Raw genomic sequence first — 9,085 nt, 5'->3', positions numbered from 1 at the left:
CAAATTCGTCAGTTTTCACAGAAGTTTTACGAGAGAGGTTACGCTACCAAGACCTTACATATCTGCCTGATGCATTACAGCGTGTTACATAACAGTATGTTCAAATAAACAGGTTCAGTGGTTGCCCATATACACCGAAGTGTGTGTGTGTGTGTGTGTGTGTGTGTGTGTGTGTGTGTGTGTGTGTGTGTGTGTGTGTGTGTGTGTGTGTGTGTCTGTAAAAATCGTCATGGTGAGTGATTATGGGCTGATTACCAGCGGCCAATGACATGGTGGTTGAAGGTAGGGGCAATACACCGCCGGCATCACAGGATAACAAACGCAGGCAGTTATACACTAGGTCTCAGCCAACCACACACAGAGGGAGCTTTGGCGTCAGTAAATCATGTCTTATTTAGGCTCTGCTGCACTTCTGACTAGACATTCACAAGCCCCACCCCCCCACCCCCCAAAGAAAGTTATATGTATATCTATGTATATAATATAAAATGCAAACCCCAAAATGCATATATATATATATATATATATATATATATATATATATATATATATATATATATATATATATATATATATATATATATGAGTTTTTTCTTGTTTAAATCTTGCCATGCTTTCTTTGGAGAAGGATCTGGTTTGGATTATTGTAATGGGTGTAGATTATAGTTAACTCAGACCGTCTACAGATCACCTTCAAAGTCCCTTTTCATACCCTCGGGCCGTTCTCAGTCCCTCAGACCATTCTGGGACTAGAATACAAAGATAGACCCTCGCATCGTGACTGTAGTCTGATATCTTCCTCGGGCTTCCCAAAGAGGCTGTTTTGTTCTCTCTATATTCCTATGGCCTCCCTTTCCTTCTTTATTTTCTGTCTTTGTCGCTTTGCTGGTGCAGTATGTTTGGTTGATTACAGACATCTGTGAAAAAATAACAGGAATTATTAGCATCACTTTGGTTTTGATAAATGGTTAAAGGGAATATGATTAATGTGCATTACTAATTTGTAAATTTCATATATATATATATATATATATATATATATATATATATATATATATATATATATATGTTGTGTTGATTTAGCTAATAATAATTATTTTATTGAAAATTCTTAAAGTATATGTGCGTATAATAAAGAGAAAAATATTTGATGGTCATTTTAATGCAATTCTATTATGTTAATAGTAGTTTTTGTCCTTTAAAAATTCCCAGTCATGTCTATGACGCAACTTTTGTAAAAGGTCTGGTCATCAAATATGGGAATCTACCAGCCTAACTAGCAATTTAAATCAGCTGAATGCATTACAATCGTTAACCCTGGGAACTATAGGCACTCTAGAGGCCAGGAGCAATTCACTCGGCCATTCACTGTATGAACTCAGATGCACTGAACCCTTTTCATTCCAAAACCTACCGATTATCATTAGCATTAGAAAGTGGACAGGGGGCCCCTTTTCCTCTTCTACCGCCAGTTGCATAGGTCCCGGAGCCATCAGCCACCGCATCGGGACGTCCTTGGGACACGTTGGGCATTGGGACGTTGTTGGGATGCCTTGGACGCTTGAACTTCGTTGGGAGACCGTGGACATTGGAACGTCGTTGGGACACCTTGGATATCGGGACGTCATTGGAATACGTTGGATGTCCTAACGTCGTTGCGACGCCTAGGACATCGGGACGTTGTTGGAACACCTTCGACGTTCGCACAAGGGTTTGGAGAATCCACGAGGAAGACTTGACTTCTAGATATCAGTTACAATAAGGCTGTAGTGCCATTTTCTGCACGTACTACAAATCAGCGTATTAGAGGTCGCTGAATTTTCCTTGAACACGAGAGAGGAGACGCGGGGACCTGACGGAGCCAGTATTGGACCCCTGACGAGGCATTTGCTGGAGAAGCTTCTTTGGAGAGACGCCCACTGGTAGCGACCACCGACGGCTGATGGCTGCAGACGGAAAGAGCGAGTTCTTTTGTTTTCACGTGGAGCTGTGGTGTCCCCCATCCTTCAGAAGCCTGGAGATGGAGCTGCGATGGTCTTCTACAGGATGGAAGGAGACTCGATGAAGACGTTGGAAGCCCTCTTGGCCTTCACTGGGGGGCGGTACATCTGTCAAATGGTAACGCAGGTGTCCTAAGACCAGCTCAGCGTGGACAGAAACCTCACGTAGAGCAAAATAGACCATTTGCCCGTTGATGATGATGATGATGATGATGTAGCCGTACTGGGGGAAGTTGACCAGTAGTACACGATGATAGAAAAGCATGACTAGATGTTCCCTCTACAGCATCTGGAAAAGAAAGAAAATACGTTTATTTTTCACAATATTTCAACCGGAATACAAGTCACATTAGGAGAATTTAACATCCCAATGGGCCAAAATAATTATGTGAATCGCGGTACTAACTAATGAATTCGAAGAAACGTTGAACCATATATAGAGAGTAGAGCTCTACATTAAATATACGCCTCTCTATACGCTTATCCTTCCGTCTAGACAGCATTGAATTCAATTTCTCCAAAGCGTGGCCCGTTTCAATGGCGGTATTCAATGGACAGAATTATATTTTCCAGTTTTACAAAAGACAAGTTAGCGGGGGGATAAAGTTCGCGGGCAGGGAAAAGCTACGGTAGCAGTTGGCGCCAGCTGAGAGATTTCAACGCCAGGGTGGTAGTGATCCTTGCTGGGGGTCGGCGCCAGCCAGCGTGCCTCCCACACCACTACTATTTATCGGTATTCGCCATAAATGCCCCCGAGCATAAATCCATATCAGATCTAATCTCCGTTTCCTCCACGGGAGTACAAACGTGTCCATAGAACAGGGTCAGGACGAGGGACGAGGGGGAGAGGTGAAGGATAGGGAGGAGGGATGTTGGTGGGGTTGGGGGGGGGATGGCTCTTGTACCGTGAGTGGGGTGGAGGGGATGGGGGTCGGGAAGGCCGAGTTACCAGGTATGCTATATTATGCTCACACTACTGCGCACCAAATATATCGCATCCGTCAAAATTCGTGCGCTCGCCGAGCGGATATTTACACAGATGCATTGTAGTACAGAACTTTGCCTATCAAATACTGCATAATGAAGTGGCTGGGAGGAGGGCGGCGGAGTTGGCCATCGTGTGTGTGGCGTCGAAGAGGGACAAAAGCGGGAGTCTGGCGGGATACGGCCCACTGCACTACTTCGCTCCAGTGATTACTGCCGCGTCCGTTCTCCTGCTCTTACTCACGACTTCTTCCTGCTCTTAAACTCGTTCGATTCCGCGCTCCCGCCTATATTTATCATCGCCGGAAGATCTGTAACTGCCGATCGGAGCCAAAGCCAGAACTCACAGGGGGAAATAATTTTATCCTCTGCTATATAAAAGGATAGGGAAACGTGGCCCAACCTTATTTATATATATATATATATATATATATATATATATATATATATATATATATATATATATATATATATATATATATATAGTTCCCGTTACCACAGGCGCTGGCAACGGGAACCAGGAACTAGGGGAATTTTGCCAAATAAAATCCTTTTCCCTATCCTCTCAGTGGACCAGCAACGATCTCCTACGCCGGGCACCAAGCGTAGGATTGCCCCAGAATGTTACGAAAATACGCCTTGACGCAAGGATTGCCATCTCCAGGCGGAGGAAGATTAGCCGGGGATTTGAAGGATGATTTTTTCCCCCCTCTGCCCGAAGATGGGAAATATGGAGCGTTACAAAGCATTTTACCGTATGGTTAAGTATTTCTCCTTCGGGTATTCAGGGCGGGAGTGGGGAGCACTAATTCATATGGTCATATTGGAATGGTGTGTGTGTGTGTGTGTGTGTACTCACCTAGTTGTACTCACCTAGTTGTGTTTGCGGGGGTTGAGCTCTGGCTCTTTGGTCCCGCCTCTCAACCGTCAATCAACAGGTGTACAGATTCCTGAGCCTATCGGGCTCTGTCATATCTACACTTGAAACTGTGTATGGAGTGAGCCTCCACCACATCACCCCCTAATGCATTCCATTTGTCAACCACTCTGACACTAAAAAAGTTCTTTCTAATATCTCTGTGGCTCATTTGGGCACTCAGTTTCCACCTGTGTCCCCTTGTGCGTGTTCCCCTTGTGTTAAATAGACTGTCTTTATCTACCCTATCAATCCCCTTCAGAATCTTGAATGTGGTGATCATGTCCCCTCTAACTCTTCTGTCTTCCAGCGAAGTGAGGTTTAATTCCCGTAGTCTCTCCTCGTAGCTCATACCTCTCAGCTCGGGTACTAGTCTGGTGGCAAACCTTTGAGTGTGTGTGTGTGTGTGTGTGTGTGTGTGTGTGTGTGTGTGTGTGTGTGTGTGTGTATGTATGTGTGTGTGTGCGCGCGCGCTCCCTCGTGCTTGTATGTGCGCGTTGTAAATGTGAGAGCTTACATGCGTGCATAAGTGCGTGCATAAGTACGTGCGCGTGTATGAGTGTACACTCGGCTCTATATGCCTAGATTGTTTATAGGATCGAGTATAAGCTCTTGAACCCAAGCTTTCCTCTTATCATCAGTCCATTCCAATGCATTTCTCTCCATCTTTCCTGTCACATTTCCTTTTGAAGCGGTTTTACCGATTTCTTCTCTATCCTCTATTCTTGCGATCCGTTACGCTTGCTTGCGACACATAACCAAAAAAAACTGTTTCCTGTCGTGTCTCTCCGGCTCATCTGAGGATCTAGTTACCACCCGTGTCCTCTGATTCCGCCTTTTCTCATCTTAACAGTGTCCCCTTTGTCCGGCCCTGTCAGTACGCTAATGTGATTTGCGTTCAGTAATTATTTCAGCGAAGGTGAGTTCTTCACCTTTAGATCGCGAGTGTCTACTGATTGAAGAAGTTTTCAGTGTGTGTGTGTATTTATATATACGTGCATGTGTATAAATGTGTGTGTAAATATAAGTATGGAAGTTCGCATGTATGCATGCTACGTGCGTGTGCGTGTACTCACTTAGTTGTGCTTGCGGGGGTTGAGCTTTGGCTCTTTGGTCCCGCCTCTCTACTGTCAGTCAACTGGTGTACAGATTCCTGAGCCTACTGGGCTCTATCATATCTACATTTGAAACTGTGTATGGAGTCAGCCTCGTGTATGTGTGTGTGTGTGTGTGTGTGTGTGTGTGTGTGTGTGTGTGTGTGTGTGTGTGTGTGTAATTACCTAAGTGTAGTTACAGGATGAGAGCTACGCTCGTGGTGTCCCGTCTTCGTCCCGTCTTCGTGTGTGTGCGTGTGTGTGTGTGTGTGTGTGTGTGTGTGTGTGTGTGTGTGTGTGTGTGCGTGTGTGTGTGTGTGTGTGTGTGTGTGTGTGTGTGTGTGTGTGTGTGTGTGTACAATGCCAAAACAACACCAGTGTTCTCGGGTATTGCAAGAGTTTAGTTTGTGTAAGACAAATCGACATCAGCAAAATCAATAGTTACCAAAAGGAAGGTCAAGAGGGCAGCGCCCAGGAAGATGATGGAGGGTAGCGTGACCTTGGGTGGTGAGGGGGAGTAATAATACCAAAATAGAAAATACAAAAAAAAATCAATTAACTTTGAAACAATTAATGATAATGACACCAAATAACAGACGAAAGGCTTTGATGCTAATAAAATTCGTGTGTTTGTTGACTAATAAATCTGAAATTAGTAATAAGGTATTATAATGGAATTTTTTTGATGTAGCAATTAAAATTGGAAACATAACGATCCCCATTTTGAAAGGAGTAACCCCTAGAAGAGCAATTAAAAATATATTATTAGACAATAAAATAAACAGAGAACTGTATCAAAGATTGTGGAGGCACTAATTACAAAAAATAGACCAAATAGAAATGTTGATGGTAATTCGTCTTTTCATTATTTCAGAAAACAACAAAACACATCAGTTTACGCCTTTTTTATATGAGGATAATTATGATCGATGATATAAGATTAATTATCGTAATTATGCAGATATTACCCTAAATTTTGAAGATAGATACTCCCCTTAATTTTGAAGATAGATACTCCCCTTAATTTTGAAGATAGATACTCCCCTTAATTTTGAAGATAGATACTCCCCTTAATTTTGAAGATAGATACTCCCCTTAATTTTGAAGATAGATACTCCCCTTAATTTTGAAGATAGATACTCCCCTTAATTTTGAAGATAGATACTCCCCTTAATTTTGAAGATAGATACTCCCCTTAATTTTGAAGATAGATACTCCCCTTAATTTTGAAGATAGATACTCCCCTTAATTTTGAAGATAGATACTCCCCTTAATTTTGAAGATAGATATTTCCCCTTAATTATGAAGAAAGATATTCCTCTTAATTATAAAATTAGATAATCAGTATGCAGATTAAAATTATGATCATATCATTGTTTAGAGTGATGATAATTGACAGGAATAATGATTTTATTCATCATAGGCCTATTAATGAGGGGTAAAGATTGTGGCCTTTGGTGAATATAATGATAACCCTAATTTTCTTACACTTTAAATTATCATAGGCCTTATAATGAGGCTGCTGAGGATTTATTATCAGACTCATTAATGATATTATTATTAATATTATTATTCACACATACATTATACATTCATTACACATATACACATACATTCATTATACAAACACAAATCTTCGTTATAAGAACAACAAAATTTAAGAGTGTGGTGTGAGGCAACGGCGCCCATATAATGCCTATAACACTATAAGAGATTATATAGATTAGAAAAAAATATAGAATTATGGATTACCTATGGAGAGACGTAACCAGTTTTTGTCCCTCAATAGATCACCGTGCATACCTCCATCCTCCATCCCCCCCCCCCTCCTCCTCTATCCCCCCCTCCTCCTCCTCCTCCATCCCCCATCCTCCTCCTCCTCCTCCCCACCTCCAACACTAATGGCATGGGCGGTGAGTCGTCGGATAGGGAGGGAGGGGGTAAATTAGTGGGGGGGGGGTGAAGAGTGGGGGGTTGGTAGGGCGCGTGCCGGCCGCTGATGTGGTGGTGGTAGGTAGGGACCGAGGGGGGGGGGAGTTATTTTCAAGGTAGTAATGTTGGGGATATTGGTGGGGACAGTTTGGGAGTTTTTGTGGGAGAGAATTGAAGGGTATGCTGGTGATGGTGGAGTTGAGATGAGTGTTGGGGATTGTGATGGGGAGAGAGGGAGAGAGGGAGGGAGAGAGAGAGAGAGAGAGAGAGAGAGAGAGAGAGAGAGAGAGAGAGAGAGAGAGAGAGAGAGAGAGAGAGAGAAAATGCCGATGATCCATAGAAACCTTATACCATCCAGCATATACAAATTAATTAAACCCCTAAAACTCAATACTCCCACCAAACACATTACTCCTGTAGACATATATATATATATATATATATATATATATATATATATATATATATATATATATATATATATATATATAACCATATTTGATATAACTAACAAAGACTCTTCCTGTAAAACGTATGTCATGTATGAAAGGATGTAAAAATATAACATCTTTTAAATCAAACCAGGTACAGAACCAGACGTATATATATATGTATTTTTCTTCAGTATTTTCCCACGAAGTACACCCGCTATTCTTTTCGGGAGAAATACGAGCAAAGTTTATGTGAGCACATATGTTGTGGTTGTAGGGGTGGGGAGGGGATGACTCGCAGGGTAGGGAAGGGAGAGAGAGAGAGAGAGGGGGGCCCACCCCATGAGGGCCCAGCCCCAGGAGGGCCCAGCCCAGGAGGGCCCAGCCCAGGAGCCAGTCCCAACACAAAGAGCGACCGTTGACAGAATCCCCCGGAGCACTGACTCGTTTTCGCGTGTGAAAGGTGAGGGGTTTTTTGGGGGTCTTGTTTTCGATGCAACGAAACCCGGGAAACCTTTGATTGCTAGAGGTGCTTGTGTTATAAGGACAAGAAGGGCTTGGTTTTCAACGGACGAGGTGGTTAAAAATGAGGGCGTTCAGGTATGTGTATGGATTCCCACTCACGATCGCGTTGAAATCTCCAACCAAATAATCTTTGCTTGCGAATTATTTGTAATTATTTTGACACTGGTGTTATTTATGTGCTTTTAACTGAATTTAGAGGATGAAATGGAGATACTGATTATGTTTTGTAGATTATTACTCGATTTTTTTACAGGTGAAATGAGTGAACTTGCATTTTGAATGGTATTTAATTTGCAGTCTATCTTGAGGTTATCTTGAGATGATTTCGGGGCTTTAGTGTCCCCGCGGCCAGGCCTCCACCCCCAGGAAGCAGCCCGTGACATCTGACTAACACCTAGGTACCTATTTTACTGCTAGGTAACAGGGGCATAGGGTGAAAGAAACTCTGCCCATTGTTTCTCGCCGGCGCCTGGGATCGAACCCAGGACCACAGGATCACAAGACCAGCGTGCTGTCCGCTCGGCCGACCGGCTTCCTTATGTGTCTAGCACACATAATATATTTAAGTTCAGAATTGCTGCAAATCACTTGTTTTCTGTGCAAAAATTTTACGTTCACTGAATCTACTGAGAAACAAAATTCTACCTAGCTTGCCTAAGGATAGGCAAAACAACAACTTTGTTTTCTTTACAGTTTTGGCTCTGCAGAGTCTGACTTTATTTGTGGATATTAATGAGGAATAAAGACTTATTCCCTAATTTTAAAAGGTAAATTTTGTTATAATTTTTTTTAATATAGTTACATAACGTTTCTTGGCATACTCCGGCCGAGGGCCACACGCTTACATTCCCACATGCTGCAGCATGATAGAATAAGACTTTCTTGAGGGTATGAGAATAGGACATTCTATACCCTTCCTCCCAGGTAGTTAAGCAGGTATGAAGGTAGTTAGGAAAGGGAAGGTGTTATCCCAACATCCGTCCCGCTGCTGGGAAGGGATTAAAATACGGCTAAAGGAGAGGGGGGGTATATGGAAAGCCTGGACTGAATTTCCCTGTCCCTTACGGCATTAGAGACCGAGAAAGGGACAGGAAAGGAAAAGATGGAACTCCCTGATAACATTTCTCCCTTCTTTACAGCTCACAAGTTATCGGACTCTTATCCCTTGCTGACCAATAATGTGGAACATACCAGCGTTAGGGT

General features: G+C 42.7%; 1 protein-coding gene across 1 annotated transcript in view; it reads right to left on the bottom strand.

The window, feature by feature from the left end:
* Positions 1–585: 585 nt before the first annotated feature.
* The window catches only part of LOC123754061 (achaete-scute homolog 2), an 11,542-nt gene continuing 3,042 nt past the window's right edge, over positions 586–9,085 (bottom strand). The window contains exons 2-3 of the mRNA XM_045736212.2: positions 1,415–2,289; positions 586–917 (exon numbers count right to left, since the gene is read on the bottom strand). The gene's annotated coding sequence lies outside the window, so the exon portion shown is untranslated. The remainder of the gene's footprint in view (positions 918–1,414; positions 2,290–9,085) is intronic.

This window comes from Procambarus clarkii, chromosome 6 (assembly GCF_040958095.1).
Source record: "Procambarus clarkii isolate CNS0578487 chromosome 6, FALCON_Pclarkii_2.0, whole genome shotgun sequence".
Taxonomy (NCBI): domain Eukaryota; kingdom Metazoa; phylum Arthropoda; class Malacostraca; order Decapoda; family Cambaridae; genus Procambarus; species Procambarus clarkii.
Note: the sequence above shows the minus strand (reverse complement) of the source record. Positions and strands in the feature narration are given on the sequence as shown.